This window comes from Poromitra crassiceps (assembly GCF_964638095.1).
Source record: "Poromitra crassiceps genome assembly, chromosome: 20".
In the NCBI taxonomy this organism is placed as follows: Eukaryota; Metazoa; Chordata; class Actinopteri; order Beryciformes; family Melamphaidae; genus Poromitra; species Poromitra crassiceps.
In genome coordinates, this window is record NC_139637.1 from 25,150,452 (window position 1) to 25,170,845 (window position 20,394).

Genomic DNA, 20,394 nt, shown 5'->3' on the forward strand with positions numbered 1-20,394 from the left:
CCAGCGCAAAACTGGGCGGTGGAGGCAGATATCTGGGAAGATAGCAATAAGAGGCACGCAAACGCAGCACAGAGGCAGCGCAAACGATAGTGCCGTACAACGATAGGGCCGTAAGTCTGCAAATTCTCTGAATGGTTTTAAAAACCTTCTGAATTGTTTTTATTGAGTAAACTGGAGAAATGTGTGAGCCTGTGTTATGGTATGTTGGTTTACATCTCTTGTTCTTCTTATCCTTGATTGTTCTGTCTTGTTTATTTGATGTTATGTGTTACTGTATGTCATGTTTTTATAAGACCAGGGACCATGATGGAACTAAGTGTTTACACTTTTTCATGTCATCTCTTGGATTTTGTCATTCTTTATCCAAAAATAAAAAGCAATCAATCAATCAATCATGTGCTCACAGGATGCTTCTGCAGATATCTCTGAATTCTCTCTGTTTTAGGATGGTTCCATGTTATTAAATGATATATGTCTGCTGTGCCCTATGGGGGTTTGTTGTGTTCAGGATCCAACAGGAGAGACCAGACTCTCCTCAACCCAGCTGTGTGTCTCTGAAGAGCCACCGATCAAAGGGTGGATATATTAATTTTAAAGATGGACACCATTCTTCTGAAGAAAAGTAAGTTGTTTTAACTGACTCATGCAGAGAAGGTTTGCTGCAATCTCACGAGAGTAATCGTCTCTTTATGTTCACATACTTAATAACCTTTTGTTTGGTGCTTTGATGCAGCCAAGCATCATGGTCATGTGACAATTTACCCTAACCATGTGACACTGCACATAATTTCATTGAGACCCTTTATTATTTCAATACTTGCTGGAAATGCATTGATACATCATTCAGTAACATCTTTAGAGTCTTATAACTGAAATAGTTTCACGGTCACTATTGTGCCTGGTGGGATTAAATGGGGTTGAATCCATATTGCTGTCCCTGAGTGTGAGCGCTGTTTGAACACAGCTTTGAAGCAGAGTGATATGAACACAGTGAAGCACCCGTGATGTTATACTAAAATATCAGCACAGCCAGGATCCCTCTTGTCCAATGAAATTGCTCAGTCAGAACTAACTGTTGTATAAGGAGGTATAAAACAAACTGGAAACAGTGTGGCAAGATGGGGGCCCATTCATTCCAATGAAAGTTGCTCACCCAGCGCATGCGCCAAATAAGTTTATATGACTTCTACTGCTGTGCCGATAGATTCTATGCAGTAGTGTTTTTTTTGGCCCCGCCTATTCCACATGAACAGAGTCTAGTGGCCAGAGCCATAGAGCCATATTGTCTTTATTGAATGTTCCAAAACTGCATGTTTAACTAAGAATAGGTTAATGAATATTTCCACTCACCACTTATTTAATGTGGTTACTTTACTTTGTGGTCAAAAGTTTGGAAGGAACAATGCATGCTGGGGGATATGCAAATGTTTTTTGTCCAATGGGTCCAATCATGGCATTGCTCTCTGTCAGAACTTGCTTGGATGTCCTGATGTTGGTTTAGTAGCAAAAGTAAACACAAGTTAATAGCAGCATTCACTATAGACTCTTTAGTGAATACTTTCCACAAAATCATGAACAATGAAGAAAACCAGAAGGAATAGGCTACAGTTCCACTTTTACCAAATAAACTGCAAATGTTCTGCGACAAGTTATATCATATCTACTAGCCTCTTCATTTTGCTCACCAGATTAATGCATTTTACTTTAAAAGTTACAAAATGTCTTTGTCCAGGGGGAGCACAGCCCCCCCTAGGTACCCCCCAGTCTGAGTCCTATTACTGTACCTTCTTGGTGGTGCAACCCCTGTTTGAAAAGCCTAGAATCGCCTATGCTGGGTAGCATTAGCTAACGTCATCCAGGCTATACAGTAACGTTAGGCTATTATAAAGTTATGAAACGCTGATTCAGACGTTACAATAATATGACACAATATGAGCCAGTTAGCCTAGCTTAACTCATTGAGTGCCAGCCACTTTTGGAGAACGGATGCTCCCAGTGCCAGAGTTTTCAGAGCGTTTTCAGTGATTTCTCGAGGCCCACAGAATATTGTGTGATATTACTATGTAAACACCGAACACGCACAAGAACGAGCTGGCTCTATTGTATCATCAGCAAAAAAAAGTTTATTGATACCATTTTCCGTTCTTTAGTTATGAGCCGGAGAAGATAGGTTGTTTTCAGCGTTTTCAGGCTTTTCAAATTATTAGCTGAGATAATCCGCCTTTTGTGAAATGCAGCATTTCAAGCACATTCACTGAGTCTGAAGATAATATTTTCTGATGTAGTGACGTAGTTGTTGTGTGATGCCCTGCGTGCCCCACCCCCTCCCCCCCTCCCCCCGTAAACTCCTCCCCACACTGCACACAGCCTCACGCAACCATTATATTTTCGGAGTGCTGCGTTTGTGTGCTGCTGTCGGCTCTCAGCGCCACAGCAGGGAAGAGCCAACCCGGATTGCTGAATGGTTTGGCGTCAGGGGCTGCTTTCCTGGCTGCTAATCGGGTGGAGAAACTATACAGACAGACAGACAGACAGACAGGGACAGAGGGGCTCAGTTGTGAGCGCGGATTGACTCCTGTTCGGAGCCAATGTCAGCTCCCGCGACAGAGCAAATGGCTCTGGGAGCATGCATCGGTTTGTCTTTGATCCACGGCTTTTAGGCTGTTTCTCGGACCTGTCTCTAATCTGGACTGCACCGAGCAAGCACTGTCGCCACCTAATGAGTCCGTAAAATAGGTTATACACCTTCAATACCTACAATAATTGGACAGGAGATGCAGGGGGCTTTGATCGATGCCCCACCGTCAAAAAACGCATTGGACGTCTTTCGACGTCCATGGCACTCTACGTCACTATTTAATTGGACGTCCTTCGACGTCCATGGCACTCAATGAGTTAAGAGAGTACCACCAGATATCACCATATTTCATTTCAATAAATATAAAGCATTCGTTGATTGCTGGTCGGTTGTTTCTCCGTCGTCATGTCCTCTGGTCCAATCTTCGGTTCATAGTTCGTGTTCTTCATGAGTTCAGCACTATGACCGGAGAATATTGTTATATTTGCTTGTTTTAATGCTTCTGTCAATAAACATTGTCAACAAAGATAGCCTCATTGTATATTAGCTATCATGTATAAAGATTGTTGATGTCAATATATATATTTTAATTTGTGGTACTTACGGCCAAAACAACATGTCTATTTAATTCCTTGCCCCCAACAACCTTGGGTTAGACCAAAGAAGTGTGTCTCTATCTTTATTAGTTACTGAGATATTAAAAACATTTGTTTTGTGGCGATAAAAATAGCGGCCATCTTGAAATGGTCGCCATCTTGAATTTTTGCGCGGCCAGCCCCTTTCATCGACAACCACCAAAACCTAACCTCGCGTCACCAGGCTCTTCTCGGCGAGAAAGAGCCTGGCTCCCGCCCACAATTGATTTTGTCACCCTACTGGTTCCCGCCTAGAGCCCGCCCTAGACCGGGTGGCAGCGTTTCTAGCTCGTCAACTTTCACGTTAACTTGACAATTTGACCCAAGTATCAGAATCCTCTTTCACCGTTTTGACCGGTGTGTCAGGCGGTGGTGGCGGAGATGCCATATTGCATAAACGTTTTGTTTTATGTAACGCTAGCTTTGTTTTGATCAGACTCTAGTTTAGGTAACATCACCGCGTCAAGCTAACGGCAACAAAGACGTTGTTAGGCGCATTGCCATCCGGTGTTAATTCTGGGTCCGGGGTTTACGCCCCCATGACAAAAAGCGGGGTGGAAGGTGCCCAGACTACCAAAACCTATGTATAGATCAAAAAACGGGGGTTTTATGCATTTTAGATCATGAGATATCATCACAGCTCGTTTTATGGTGGCCATCTTGCACGCCATCTTTGCTGCAGCATTTCACATAGCAGTTATGACAAAAATAACACTTATAATAAATAAATGTGAGACCCATAACCATTTTATGTTACCAAACATAGGTTATATGCTCATTTAGTACAACACGTGGAAGCCATCTTGAAAAAGGGTGGCCATCTTGGATTTTTGAGTGGCCAGCGGCCCTTTTCAAAAGAGTGGACCTTGAAGAGTATATCTGCCAAATTTCATGCTTGTATCACAAAGTGAACGATTCTTCCACTTATCTGCTGCACTCACTGGCGCCGGAACAAGGGGGACATGGGGACATGTTGTCCCCCTTAAAATTTGGTCCCCCTAAAAAAATTTTTTTTTTTTTTTTTTTTTTTAATCTGAGGGGGCAACTGCCCCTGATGCTTAGAGCCCACTTTACACTGTTTACACAGCCTGTGATGCTTGTTAAAGCCGTGATCATTGTGGGATTATTACACCTGAGACAGACAGACCCAGGGATCAAGTTACAGAGAGCCCACTTTACACTGTTTACACAGCCTGTGACACTTGTTAAAGCCGTGATCATTGTGGGATTATTACACCTGAGAGACAGACAGACCTGGACTCTGTACTGCACTCACTGTCATTGGCTGCTGCTATAATCGTATACGGTTATTGTTATTTTATTTTTGTGTTGAGATGACACATGACATGAAGTTTTGCACTGTGTTTCGAAGTGATAATAATAATAATAATAATAAGTTCAGTGTTTCTGCCTGTGTTGCTGTCTGTTGTAGTGTAATTATAAAATGACCTAAAGGGAGAGCAGGTCACCAAGTGAGTGAGAAAAGGAAAAATACTGAATAATTACATCACTACAGTATAATCCTAATGTTAATTTAAAATGAGATATTCATCTAAATATGGCTAAAAATCATCCCAAACGTCCATAAAAACGTCAATTTTTCGTCGGCGACCTCATGGGCGCCGAAAAAGCGGGAATAATAAAAAATAATAATAATAATAAAAAAAAAAATTGTGTCCCCCTTATTGCAAACTCGTTCCGGCGCCACTGGCTGCACTAATATTGACGTGCAAGGACATTGTTTGAACTTCCGCAGTGTTTGAGATGGAACGGGCCACTTTGAGCAGAGCAGAGGGGAGGCCCGTCTCTCACACCATGCTATAATCACTTGCCAGTAGTAGGGGGAGAACCCCTCTATAAAAATAGGCCGGCCCAGTGCAGTGCGATACGCACACCGGCCCTTCTGGCATTTGCCAGAACTGCCAGATGGCCAGTCCGGGCCTGCCTAGGAGCGCTGTATTGCCACGAACAGCTGTATTGCGCAGTAAATCTCTGTTTTCTTATTTTTTACATCAATTTATTGGGGGGGACACATTTTATCAGGCTTAAATATTGGGGTAGGATTTGTCGTTCTCAATGTATATTGCCGCTACGGCCTTGAGTACATTAATGAATAATTTTGGAACAGATTGAAGGTTTAGGAAAACATAATCTCAATCTGATTTTACAAAATCACATTCCAGAAACAGATTTTATCAGGAGTTAGTGGATAGCATAAACTATTTTGGAATGGTGTTGCAGGACTTGGAAAATCATTGGATTTAAAAAAATCTTATTGACTGCTGGCCAATCCATGAGGTTTGGCAATACTATTTGGATTGTTTGATTTGTGGCTGTGTGAACACAAACGAACCAAGGCATAAATGCAACAATTGTATCAATTAAGCCCCTGATTCGGAACAAAGCAAATGACCTAGAGGTGTGAATACACCCTTGCAAGCCATTGACGTTAACCTCTGATCCAGAAATGGTGTTAGGTCCTACCTTACAGGGTGAGAGCAGGTTGTTTCTGATTCAGATGACTTCATTTATCCCAGAAGGGCATTCAGTTCTAAAGCCTACCCGTCCCCGACGTTGACTGAGCGTGCTCAGTGGGACTCCATGAGTTTGTAACGTGCAGTACTGTGTCAAAGAGCTGAATGGGAGGGGCCTTCTTTCCTCAGTTGTTGCCGTGGATACCACTGACACAAAACCTGGTGTCCTGGACACGTATCAACAGACCCTGTTATCAAAAACTCCAGATATCAGAAAGACTGACAATGTGCAATGCAATGTTGCAAGATAAATTGTCGGTCTTTACTAGAGCTAATGATGATGTATCAAACATTTGTGTTTGCAGAGGTCAGCTGCACAGGCAGAGAGCAGAGTCTCCAGTACCCAGCTGTCTGTCTATGAAGACTGACTGGTCTAAAGACAATAATCCAAACTTCAGTAATGAACCTGGAAGAAAAGGGAAAAAAGTAAGAAGGAAAAAAAGAAAGAACCTGGACCTTCAGACACAAGGTAAGATGACTGGTTAGACTGTAAGTCTCAATATTATTATTGTTTGTCTAAAATACATTTCTAAATGTCCACATCAATTATTTTGATGAAAATTGGCAGACCCCCTGCAGTACCTCCACGAACCCCCGTAGGCAGTGATGCCCAATGTTTCTACATTTCAAATCTACTTTTACATTTGTCAACAGCATCCCCCCCCACCCCCCAGAGAGCAGAGCCTCCAGTACCCAGCTGCCTGTCTATGACTGGCTGGTCCAAAGACAGACCTCCACACTTCAGTAATGAACCTGGACCTTCAGACACAAGGTAAGAGGATTGGTGGTTATACTGTAAGCCTACCTGGTTGAATATCATTAAATGTTTCTATAATTAAATGTGAACCAAAATGAAATCAAAGCTCGTAGGATATGAAGGAAAGGCACTGGCAAGAGAAAAATAACGTTTCTACATCATATTAGAAACAAACTATACTTTTATTAATGTAGAGAACTGAAAATCTATACTCAAGTAAAAGTACAATTACGGCCATAAAAATGACTCATAAAAATGACTATTTGAGAAACCTACTCAAGTAAAAGTAAAACAATTACTCAAAGTACAAGTTACTTTCCATTTCGATATTTTTTAGGATGTGCGGTCAATGGGGTGTGGGGGGGCTAGGGATAGGAAGGCGGTAGAGAGTTGGGATTGAAGGGGTGGGTAGGGGGAGTGTCTAGGCTAAAGGGTGGGTAGGGGGTGTGTCTAGGCTAGAGGGTGGGTAGGGGAAGTGTCTAGGCTAGAGGGTGGGTAAGGAGCAGTGCCCAATTCAGCCTCCCTCTTTTTGAGGCCTATGCGGAAATTGCATTCTTTCAAATGGCCAGTGGGGGGCGCAGTTTGTGTAGCACTCCCCAGGAACATCCATTCAACTCTATGGGAAACGAGCCAACTTCTCTCTCTGTCTATGTCTTAAATAAACACTTTCCAGATGAGTTTATGGTCTGAAAAAACAATTTCAAGTATTTTTCATGCTCTCACGTCCTCCTTTTTCTAAATTATAGCCCCATTTCGAGGAAAATAGGCGATATACTTCGGATAATGAGAACAGTAATACTTCCGCCCGTTAGAGGCAGCAATGTGCCGCAAGGAATCTAGTCTGCGGAAAGTACACGAATAAGAAATTTGTTAAGAAACCTAGCAAACAATGCTAGCAGATAGCAAGTCAGTTTAGCAAATTATCAGAAAATAGCGTTACTTTATGATATTTTAATTATGTTACTAGACACACGTAACTGTATAGATAGCATACATGTAACGTGCCGCTCATAACATAGCGGACCATTTAACGTTATCTAACGGTATGTAAAGTAACATTAAATGGTCTGCCCATGTTATACAGTAAGTGTCATAAGGTTATATGTTAACGTGACATAACATCACAAGTTTTTGCAGACTTGAATGCTGTTGGTCGTTTGTTCAATTTGCTTTTCTGTATGGTATTGGACATTTAAAGATGATACACACTTGTCTTGAGGCATCCGCCAAGCTCAGCAATTTAATATGTCATCCTTATTTGAAAACATACTTTATCGGATCGATAGAACTCAACATAGCCTAAGGTCTTGCACGAATATGTCTTCTGGTAAATTAGGCATATATAGATAATCCACAAAGCAACACTTGACACAAATATAGGTAACCATTTCACAGCAGTCCAGCCCACCATGGTGGAAAAGGAACCATTCTTAAAGTTTGAATTATATCGAAATATATGTTGCATGGTGTAGCCTGTGTATGCCGAATTGTTACAGATAACCATATTTCAATAAATATAAAGCATTCATTGATTTGAAGCATTCGGTTGGTTCTCCATCTTCACATTCTTCTTCCTCTCGTCATTTGGTCCAAGCTGGTGCACTCGACATCAACGATCTTTATTTCACATCTTAACAAACTGCCTGCTCTGACCAGACAACTATAATGGGCTCGTTCTGTGATATTTGCGGTACATTTGGGTACATGTTTACCTTAGTACATAGCCTACACAACAAGGTTCTTTGTTGGCAATGTTTATTGACAAAAGCACACTGGCAGATACATACCAAATGGTTCAAAGTAAATCTCTCAAAGTCTCAAGTCTGTTAGCATTATACAGTCTATGGTCAGCATTTGGCTTATGTTATTGCAATATCCTAGGTTGAACAACTGATGATCAACAATATTCTCACAGGAATATGTTAATGTTACCATTATAAGCTCAGGAGTGCAGAAAATTATATAATGAGCCATGCACATGGGAATTAAAATGTATCATTCATTTTCACAAATCATTTGACCAGGGGACAATGTGACTCTGTTGTGTTTTGCTGTTCCTGCTCCACCATGGTACTCCGGTGGCCATCCCTTGAAGAAACAAACGACACCGTGTTATATTAATCACTATAACATTAACGCCACCAAATTTCACTTACAGTATAGCAACAGTGCTCGCCACCTTGCTTACATGTTTACGTTGTCACACGATGCTAATCGAGCTAGCATTAGCTTACAAACATGAGCATCACTCAAACAGTCCAACATAGCAGAGCACCAAGTGCGCGATCAAATCCACCTCAGTGATAAAGTTTTGAGTTTGCCCATAGATATAATAAGTATTGTAACGTGTTCAGGTAATCCAAGTATTACCTGTAATGTGATGTGCAACCTAAGTGTCTGGATCGCAGCTAGGAACTGATGTGTGTGGGTGTGTTCCTAGGGGGAAGGGGATATATGTGACCAGCGGCCGGGGCGGAAGCCAGTCAGTGCCATGCGGGCGAGCAGACCGGTTGTTGTGTCTAGAGCTAGCAGCGAAGCTAGCTGCTAGGAGCGTGTATTGTGAAGACAAGAATAAAGACCCTGTACCAACTACAACTCTCCGTTCCTTGGCGTATCACTGATACGCTACAGTATAATAGAAGTTTACCTTGTTGAGGCTTAGCAGCAGCTAGCAGGCTGGAGGCTCACACCACACCATGGTCTCTTGGCCAGGCCCCGGACAAGACGGTGGTCGGCTGACTGGACTGCTACTCGCCCATACCTTCGGACTAAAAGTTATTATATTTGTTTTCCTGGACCATTTCACCACTGCAACCAGCCAGCCAGCGAGCAAGCTAGCAACCAGAAGCGAACAACAAGATGGCAGTCAGTTCAAGCCTGTGAGACAAATTTGGAAACTCCCCCGGGCAGGCGCTAGGAGCAGCCGCCCCCTCTTCCCTTCTTCTTCTTCTGTTTGGTTTTACGGCGGCCCCCTCTCCCCGTACTTCTGTGTAGAATGAATCCATTCAACCAATCAACGATGAGCAGGAAGCGGGAGATTCAAGCCTCATTTTGTTCCATCAAACCTGTACTATCTATGGTAGGGAGATTGTCTAGGCTAGAGGGTGGGTAGGGGGAGTGTCTAGGCTAGAGGGTGGGTAGGGGGAGTGTCTAGGCTAGAGGGTGGGTTGGGGGAGTGTCTGCTAGAGGATGGGTAGGGGGAGTGTCTAGGCTAGGGGATGTGGGTAGGAGGAGTGTCTAAGCTAGGGGATGTGGGTGGTGCTCGTGTGCTTAAAGGTTTGCACTTGTTAATGAAGTAGAGCAGATAGACTGAGCAGACACAAGGTTGTTGCTGAGTGAAAGAAAGGCACAGATTCAGGTGGAATCAATCTGCCATCTAGTGGGGAAAGGGGTGCAGGCCCTTCCACTGGAGCCTCCAACATCCTGTCACACTCACCAACCAGCCACACCATATCCAAACCCTAACCCCAACCAAGTGGCTACCAGTGCTTAAGCCCAACCCCCTCACATCCTGTGCATCACCCCAACTCCAACGTGTCACTGACCTTTGCCTAACCCCCTTGGTGCCCTGTGCTATTAAAACATTGGAGGGGGGAGACTGTCTTGGAGGGTGAAACCTCTGTGCTAGAGGGCTGAGCCTCGATACTGGAGGGCACCGCCACTCCTGTTCTTCCTCCACCACCTCTTCACCAGTGGCAAGCCGCTGTCATCATGCAGCGGTGGGGGGGAAGTCCGGCGTGACCTCTGGGGGGCTCTGTGGTGGCAACGTGGGGCCCTGCTCCATTTCTGTGGTGAGGGCGGTAACAGCTCTGAAGCTGCCGGTGCCTCCGGGTTGGTGGGTGGGAGTTCCCCCTCCGCCGCTGACTTTCCTCTCTCTGCATGGTGTCATCTACTTCCTCTAGTGTCCTTCTAGTGTGCTTCTAGTGTGCACATTCACCCACTGAAGGGACCGATGTTTTGGGACTGTGGTTCTGTTTTCACTCTGGCTTGGCTCGTGCGCTTGGCTGTTCTCATCCTCCCCTTCCTCCACGACTCACCAGGAAGTACTGGAGAGCCCTCCACCTGGATCATGGACACCACCTGCTTCATCCTCCTCTGGGACTCCTCGCCCTCGCCATCATCTCCGACTCTGTGCACCTCCTCCTGGGCGCCCGTACTTCGCGGCAAAGTCGATAGATGGCTTAAGGTGCAGGTTGGAGTGGCTGCTGGTGAGGACGACTGTCCCTGTACAGATTATGTCTCGCACTGAAGCGTTACCTCCTTCATCATGATGTCTACGGACGGAGCAGCACCACCTCCTTGAAAATGTTCTCCACCAGGAGGAAATGGGAGAAGCTGACAGGTGCAGCAGGAGCTGAGCTGCCCTCGTAGGGGATGAAGATCTGCAGGAGAACCCCGTGGAAGAAACGCTTACCTCACCATGCTGCGGTCATTTCCCTTTGTTGAGGGTGTTCTTGCTCACGTCCAGTTCTCTGAAGAAAATGTTGCAGACAGAAGGGAAGTCACGGATGGTTGGCTCCATCAGGGCATCTAGGATGGAGCTTATGTAGGGCTGGATGCTCATCTTCAGCAGCTTCTCTGCCTTGGGGAGGACCACCGCTCACATCTTATTGCTGACATGCTCCTTGGTGATGATCTGTCCATTTCTGTTCATATGGAGGCCTGCAGCATGGGACGTCCCACCTCACACCGCTGCACCACAGCCTTGTACTGGGTTTGGCCCTGGTGCTGCAATAGGCTTTACACCATGTCACTGATCAGCATCCAGTTTCTCTGCCTCTCGTGCATCTTGCCTTTGAGTCAAGGGAGATGAGCTCCCTCCATTTGGAGAGGAGGCCCTCCATCACCAGGTTAGACAGTATCTGTGACAGTATGCCACATGTCATGTCCCAGGTGCTGTAGTGCACATGAGCTTGGCAGTAGAGCCGCACTGTGTTAGTGAAGGCTGGCCGTATCTGCACCTTGTTCTCCTCTGAAAAACCACTCTTGACCTGGTTGACGTACATTTGAAAATCATGACCCATTCCTAATGTATGTGTATACCTAGAGGCACTGTGTTATCCCACCGGTTACTATTGTTGCCGTCAACATGTTTACTCATTCTATGACCACACTGAACAAAGTTTTTTTTTTTACACTTTAATTTATTTATTTTTAAACGGACATATAACAGATGGAGTCTAGGAACTTACAATTCACTCATTGAAATAAATAAAAAAACAGAATACAAAAATAAAGAGTTCAAATCAAAATTAAGATGCAGGAGCGGTTCACAATAATAACAAGGTTCTAATAGACAGAGACAAGGCTTATTAGGCATCTAAGTTGTAGTAATATTCCCATTTTTCCCAATGTCTGTCCCCCTTCTCTTTTTGCAGTCGGAGAGAGAAGGTCATCTTTTCCATTGAGCGGATATAGTTAACTGTATTGATAAAGAGGGCAATGGTGGGGGGGTTCTTCTGTAGCCAGCATTTGGTTATTGATTTCTTGCTTGCGGCTATAAGTATCTTCCAGCGGTATGTGTCACTACTGCCGAGTCCATCAGGGGGATTCCGAGATATAGAGATGCAAAAGAAAAGTCCACCTTCAGGGCCAGGATCTCAGAGATTAATTGGTCCACTTCTTTCCAAAACGGTTGAATACATGGACACAACCAAAAGATATGTGCATGGTCAGCCGACGTGGAGCCACACTCCCTCCAGCATGAGTACTGAGACCCACTGAATTTAGATTTCTGGTTGGGTGTAATAAAGAAGCGTATAAGTGTCTTCCAACAGAAATCTCTCCAAAAAAAAAGAATTTGTGGAGGTAGATCGAGTTTCCCACGCTTGAAGCCATGCTTCCTCTTCTATTACCCTATTGGTTTCTTGTCTAATGTAATTAGTTGAATTTAGATTCATTGAGATAAAACCCTTATATAATTTACCTATTAAACCTCTATTGTTTTTAGCGTCATATGCATTGATAAATACCTGAGTTATTTCCGAGGGTACAACGGGGTCAGGTCCCCCCACCTCTTTTAGGAAGAAGTGACGGACCTGTAAATACCGGTAGAAATCCTCTTTGCCCAGCCCATAAGAGTGGCTTAGATCTTTAAAGCTATTAAAATGTCCCCGTGTCACCATTCGGCATAGTGAGGTGATACCTCGTTTAGCCCATAATCTATAGCTGTGGTCTTGTGATGCTGGAAGGAATTGTGGGTCATACGCCGGCCAACTTAACAACTTGATCTCTCTATGAAGTTGCAATCTTTTTACCACCTGCAGCCATATTTTCACTGAGAAGGTCACCAATTGATTTTGAAGCAGAATGACCTCATTGACTCTGCTGGGACATCCTAGTACAGATTGAATTGGTGTGTCCATTAATGATAACTCAATGTCTTTCCACCTGGCCTCATAGGCTGGGTTGCACCAACATACAAGAGGCCTCAACTGAGCTGACAGATAGTAATCCCTAAGACAAGGAAGGGCCATGCCCCCCTCTCCCCCGGCAGCTGCAATGTGGAATACCTCACTCTAGGTCTTTTGCTATTCCAAATAAATCTGGACAGGTGCCTGTGCCATTCCCTAAACTGTTTAAGAGGCACCTCGACTGGAAGCGCTGCAAACAGGAATAACAGTCTTGGGAGAATATTCATTTTAATTGTCCTTATTCTGCTGCCAAGGTCAAGAGGGAGCATGTCCCACCTATTCAGGTCATCATATATTCTCCTATTAGTCTGTTTGTAATTGACATCACAAAGTTGAGATAAATCCTTAGTTAAATAGACCCCTAAGTACTTAATTTGTGACTGAAACCAATTAAGGTGATACCTGTCCATCAGCCCCTGTGAAGGAGTATAATTAAAGGTTAAAACTTGAGTTTTTTGGACATTGAGTACATAGCCCGAGTAGCTCCCATACCTTACCAAGATGTTCATTAGCAGTGGAACCCCAGATTCTGGTTTTTTAAGTGTTATCAACACGTCATCCGCATATAAGCAGATTTTATTTTCTACCCTCCCTATACGTATGCCCTCCAAGTTAGTCTCCTCTCTAATGGCTTGAGCTAGCGGTTCAATAAAAAAATTGAAGAGATATGGGCTGAGAGGACATCCTTGTCTACAACCTCGTTGTAGTGCTATTGAGTTTGAAAGACTCCCATTTATCTTGATCCTCGCTGTTGGGGAAGAGTAGAGTGATCTTATACATTGTATGAATAATTTACAAAATCCAAATCTGTTCAAAACTTGAAACAAAAATTCCCAGCCAACTGAGTCGAACGCCTTCTCAGCATCAAGGCTGAGAAGGACTGCACTTGAGTTCTCCTTAGTGATATGTTCAATTATATGAAGGGATCTCCTTATGTTGTCGTGTGTTTGCCTATTCCTTGTAAATCCTGTCTGATCCTCATCTATAAGGATGGGCAGTGTCCATCCTTTTAGCGAATATGGCTGCGTATATTTTATAATCTGTGTTTAGGACACTAATCGGTCTATAACTTTTACAATCCGTTTGATCTTTTCCCTCCTTTGGGATTACTGATATAAATGCTTGGCTCCATGATGGTGGGAGAATACCTTCTTCCAGGGTGTGATTGAAAGAATCTTTTAATAAAGGGAGCAGCGGTTCTCTCATACCCTTATACCACTCTGGAGGGAATCCATCACAGCCTGGGGACTTATTAGAATTAAGACATGAAATTACGCTATTTATTTCCTCTATTGAGATTTCACGTGTAAGTTTTTTATTTTCCTCTTCCCCGATGGAGGGTAAGTCCAGTGAGTCCAAAAATGTTTGGATTATTGAGCTATCTATCTTATCTGGCTGTGTATATAATGACTTGTAATAGACTACGAATGCTTTCTGGATTCCCTCCAGATTAGTAACTGTTTTTTTTGATAGGGGATCCCTAATTTTGTGAATTGTTGTTTCTGCTTGCTGTTTCCTTAGTCTCCATGCAAGTATTTTAGCTGCTTTGGATCCTGCTTCATAATGTCTTTGCTTCATGAATCTGAGTTTTTTCTCAATTTCCTCACTAAGAATCTTATCGATCTCCTGTTTAACTATTCTCAACAATTCGAGTGTGAGGGTCCCTGCTGATACGATGAGCTTTCTCCAGTTGTTTTAATTGCTCCTGCAACTCTAATAACTTCTTGGCTTTGATCTTTTTTAACAATGCTGACTCAGCTATGATTTTGCCTCTAAGAAAGGCTTTAGCAGCATCCCATAATATGACTGGGCTAACCTCCCCATTGTCATTATGTTCCAAGTAATTCTGTATTTCAATAGTCATTCGAGATTTAAATGCCTCGCTGTTTAATAAACCCGTGTTCAGTCTCCACAAAGTGGTTTTTGGTCTTCCCCCCAAATTTAGTTTCAGATTTAAGCTGGAGTGATCAGAGAGGTTCGTTCCTCTGTCCTATTTTGCATTCTTTCACTTTATGACAATCTTTACTAAACATGAAAAAATAGTCTATTCTTGAATACATGTTATGTCTTGCAGAATAGAAAGTGAATTCAGTATCGAATTGGTGTAAATGCCGCCATATGTCAACCAGTCCTAATTCTTGTAATGTATTATTTATTATTTTTTCTATGGGACTATTTATTCTTGTTCTGGTGGTCGTGTCCAATTTGGGGTTCAGGAGTACATTGAAATCCCCTGCACATATTGGGGTGCCATATGTTTCCACAGCCATCATATTAAATATCTTCCTAAAAAAAGTGGCATCACTACCTGGGGGGGCATATACAGTATATTACACAGGGTGACCTCTTTATGTTCCAGTTTGCCCATTACCAAAATAAATCTACCCTCTTTATCTTTATGTTCTGAGACAAGCTCAAAACAAGTAGAATTCGGAATCAATATTGCGACACCCCTCTTCTTACCCTTTCTATATGAAAAAAAAATGTTTTCCTAAACCCCATTTTCTTCAGTTTCTCATGTTCCCGATTAGACAAGTGAGTTTCTTGCCAGAAGATGACATTGATTTTCTCCCGTTTTACTTTGGCTATTAATTTGCTCCTTTTTATGGGATTATTTATACCATTAACATTCAATGATTGTATATTATGATACATCATGTTCTATGGTCACTCTGAAATGTACATTCCTGCATGCATGAGTTCCAAGTCCCGGGCTTCCATCAACAAAAAACAAAAAACAACAAATTAGAACATTCATAATACCTGTAGTAATCAATACCATGATAAACAACACAGGGCTTCCAATTCAGAGGGTTCCTTGTTACCACTCTGTGTGTAGGGGATAAATGCCACTAGGTGGGGCCCCTCAGTCACAAATGAAAAAGATGGGGTGACGTTCCCTAATTACTTGCATCAGCTCCTTGTTGTACCCCCAAGTTATAAGGGAGGTAAAGTAAATAATATTAAACTAAGTGAGACTCAGCCTATAAATAAATTATAATTTCGGTCAATAAAGAGTCTTTAATCCTCTGAATTAAAATAAAGTCACGATGGGGATTATACTGTATTCCAAGTTACAGGGACAGGGGGCGTTACTTATCCATGTTTGTGACATTCTCCCTCTCTCTTCTGCCTCCGTCCACTCCTTCATCCCGCCGAAATCCTCTCAGTCTCTTGCGTATGTCTTCCTGGAAATCATGCGCATCCCCGGTGCTGCGCATCCCCGCTGTACTCCATGGCAGGAGTTTGTTGATCGTTTCCACGGTGATGTCTTTGGATTTATTCACCGATATTGGTCCAACGGTGAAGCCTCGCTTTCTCAGGTCAGCGGATTGCATTTTCCTTGAGCACTCGTTTAATTGGAATGTATTCCTTCCTCTTCTGTTGGACGCTCTCAGCATAATCATGGTCGAAAAACACTCGCTTATCTTGTACATTGATGTTCTTCTTCCATGCAGCCTGTAGGATTTTCTCCTTCGTAGTGAACTGTAGGAACCGGACCAATGTTGAGCAAGGGGGGCACCCGCAGATGGTTGTAAAGCGAGCGCTCTGTGTGCTCTATCAATTCCCAGGTTCTTCTCCTGACCCAAGCCCGTTATTTCCCCCAATTCTGACTGCAGCATGTTTTCCACAAACCGAGGCATAGAAGTGCCTTCTGTGTTTTCGGGGATACCATAAATCCAGATGTTGTTACGTCGTGAGCGCCCCTCTAAATCAGTAAGCTTGGCCTGGAGTGAGTTTTGTTTATCGAGCATTTGAATGAGAGTGTCTTTCACTCCAATATCCCACTCTTCCTCTCCAGCCATTTTCTTCTCCACCTCTCCCACTCGTTTAGCGATCCCTTCAATCTGGCCGGTGGCAGTTTTAACCTGCTCGTTGATTTCACTTCTTAGCTCGTCCAGCTGTGTTTTCATGTCTGCTCGGAGACCGAGTCTGACTTGCGACAGTTCTTTCTTCATTTCTGATTTAAGGTCTAGCATGCCTTCAGCCATCACTTCACTCACCACTTTTCGGAGGGAGTTAATTACAGCGGGGGAGAGCTCATCCTCCTCCATGTTTTGTTCTGCCTCGTGAGTTTCACTTGCACCGGCGTCTTCTTTTCGTGTATCTAGTGTCGCAATATTGCTCCTACTCCCTTTTGGTTTGGGCATGATTCTCTTAGTTTAAATCACTTTTACCGAGTTAATCACTCGAATTATGGGGTTTTAATCCTGCCGATGCAAGAGCTCCTTTCTATGCTGCCATACTCGTTGCAGCGTCACCGGAAGCGTCACACTGAACAAAGTTGAGTAATTGTAAATGTATATACCGTATTTCCGCTATTAGTGGCCTCTATTCCATTACAGGCCTCTGCTCTAATATAGGACGGGGGGACGGCCTGCACGGACAAATAAAGGCCCCTCCCTCAATACAGGCCGCGTCAAAAAAAAACAAAAAAAACGAAGGAGCAAAAACTACGATGAATACGGTACTGTAAATTTCCCATAACACAACGCATCTACCGTGTGACGTAACCGGACGTAACGCAGACAAGAGAAATAAAAACAAACATGGCACCGACCAAACGAACCAGACGAAAGTTTGATGTTAAGTTTAAAGAGAGCGTTGTGCAATATGCAGCGGAAAATTTGGTACAGTGTGATGTGGAATCAGCCCTTCAAGCAGAGCCTGCACGATGCCTACGACGAGTGGATAGCTGGGGACGCAGATAAGCAGTACACAGCTGGAGGTGGAAACCTAAAAGCGCCTGCTCGACGCCTGCTTGTGGACTGGGTGATCGCCGCCTGGGACAAGCTGGACAAGGATCTGATCAAAAAGTCCTTCCAAGTTTGTGGACAGTCTGTGAAAACTGACGGGAGTGAAGACAACCTCATCCACTGCTTCAAGCAGGCACAGCCCTGCGCCGCTGGACGGGAGGCTCTCGCCCAGCTGCGTTAGCGGGACCAGGAGAACAGACAGGCAGCCGAGGATGAGGAAGATGAAGAGGAACTGGTCAACAATGAACTTGTTGTTCTGGATGATGATGAGGACGCGGAGGATACCGACATACTAGATGAGGAGGAGGAGGATACTGAGTGAGTGAGTGAGTGACCACCAATATTTATTTGTGTTGTTTGGTTTTATGGAATATTTTGCAATAAAAGTCATGAAAATAAAGGAGTATGTCCATGAGAGTTTAATATTAAGAAATAAAGGCCTCACTCGAATACAGGCCTCTGCTCTAATATAGGACGGGGGCTCTCTGCGGCTCAGTAAATAAAGGCCCCGGTTACTATTAGCGGAAATACGGTATATCACATATATCAACACTAGACACCTTCAAGATGATGTGTGCCAAAAACCCTTGTCCTATCTTTATGTTAACATACTTGAATGACCCTTTGTTTGGTAGCTTTTGGCCCATTTCCACTGCAGGTAGTAGCGCGATCCCGCTCCGCTCGACTCGATAAATTGTCTCATTCCACCGGTTAAAACTGTCCCAGCCCGGGTTGTATTCGGGTCGAGTCGTGCTACTTTTCGTACGTGCCTCGTCGTGGTTCTATTCTGTGAACCCGGTACCATACGGTGACGTGAAAACATTGTTGACGACTGATTGGTCAGGCAGAATCGTGTTTACTCTGTCTATCAATGCAATGCTGCATACCAGTTTAGTCGACTTACCTTCTCTTCTGTTGTGTTATTTCCATCAGTCTTTTGTGTTGCTGCCTTCGCCTCTGGTGAAATAAAGTCGTGGCGGTGGTTTCAATTGTTTTCAGAGTGAAAAAAGTCCGCTGCTCAGGAAGCTCCTGTAGTTAGTTGAGTGCAGCGCTCCGCTAGGCCGCAGCGGGTCTTTGGTGAAGCCGCGGTCTTGCCTGGTGAGAGGCCGTGGGGTACAGGCTTCACTCTGTTGCGCCTCTCCCGTCCGCGCGCAGCGCATGCCTGTGAGTTTGACTAACTACAAAGTGATATCCATTCTCCTGGCCGATTGTCACATTTGCCCATGTACACTGTAGGTCATTTAGAGGCACCAGTATTTCATAAACAGTTTAAAAGTTCTGTGGATGGATTTGAACGTTATGTTATAGCCTACTTCGGCTATTAGGCGGAGGACAGATATGCGGTCGCTATGACGACCAGCTGTGGGCGGGGGTGGGCGGGGGCAGATGAACGGCGGTCGAAGCAGAACATCCATCGGGCCGAAACGAGTAGAGCCGACTGGTGACGAGCTGTGCAGGGCAGTAAAATGTGGTGGAAATGAGCCATAAGATGCAACCAAGCCCTTCTCCTGGTGCAACCAGGAAGTAAACAGCTCTGGTCATGTAACAATTTACACTAACCATGTGACACTGCACATATTTCATTGATACCCTTTTTTATTTCAATACTTGCTGGAAATGCATTGATTCAGTAACATTTTTAGAGCCTTATAACTGAAATAGTTTCATGGTCACTATTGTGCCTGGTGGGATTAAATTGGGTTGAATCTGAGACTATTCCACATGAACAGAGTCTAGTGGCCAGAGCCATAGAGAGAGATGCTATTCCACATAAACAGAGTCTAGTGAACAGAGCATAGAGAGAGAGGTCCAGAAAACGCCTCTTGAGAGCTTTTAAATAGGCTACTTTTGTACTCTTACTTGAGTAATTTCCTGCACTAGTACTTTTACTTGTAGGCCTACTTGTGTTTGTAATGTGCCAGCTATCTGCTGATCATTCTGCACTGCTGCTGTTGACCCAAGTCCATCCAAACCTCTCAGCTCTCATGTGCTCACAGGATGCTTCTGCAGATATCTCTGAATTCTCTCTCTGTTTTAGGATGCTTCCATGTTATTAAATGATATATGTCTGCTGTGCCCTATGGGGGTTTGTTGTGTTCAGGATCCAACAGGAGAGACCAGACTCTCCTCAACCCAGCTGTGTGTCTCTGAAGAGCCACCAATCAAAGGGTGGATTGATTGATTTTAAAGATGGACACCATTCTTCTGAAGAGAAGTAAGTTGTTTTAACTGACTCATGCAGAGAAGGTTTGCTGCAATCTCACGAGAGTAATCGTCTCTTTATGTTCACATACTTAATAACCTTTTGTTTGGAGCTTTGATGCAGCCAAGCATCATGGTCATGTGACAATTTACACTAACCATGTGACACTGCACATATTTCATTGAGACCCTTTATTATTTCAATACTTGCTGGAAATGAATTGATACATCATTCAGTAACATCTTTAGAGTCTTATAACTGAAATAGTTTCATGGTCGCTATTGTGCCTGGTGGGATTAAATGGGGTTGAATCCATATTGCTGTCCTGGGTGTGAGCGCTGTTTGAACACAGCTTTGAAGCAGAGTGATATGAACACAGTGAAGCACCTGTGATGTTATACTAAAATATCAGCACGGCCAGGATCCCTCTTGTCCAATGAAATTGCTCAGTCAGAACTAACTGTTGTAAAAGGAGGTATAAAACAAACTGGAAACAGTGTGGCAAGATGGGGGCTTA

The 20,394-nt window shown here is 43.7% G+C and overlaps 1 long non-coding RNA gene across 1 annotated transcript; it reads left to right on the forward strand.

Annotated features, from left to right (window-relative positions):
* The first annotated feature begins 508 nt into the window (after positions 1-508).
* LOC310795159 lies at positions 509-19,890 on the forward strand. Its single transcript, XR_014553606.1, has 4 exons — positions 509-622; positions 6,053-6,216; positions 6,402-6,519; positions 19,776-19,890. It is a non-coding gene; the product is annotated as an uncharacterized lncRNA (long non-coding RNA).
* The last annotated feature ends 504 nt before the right edge of the window (positions 19,891-20,394 follow it).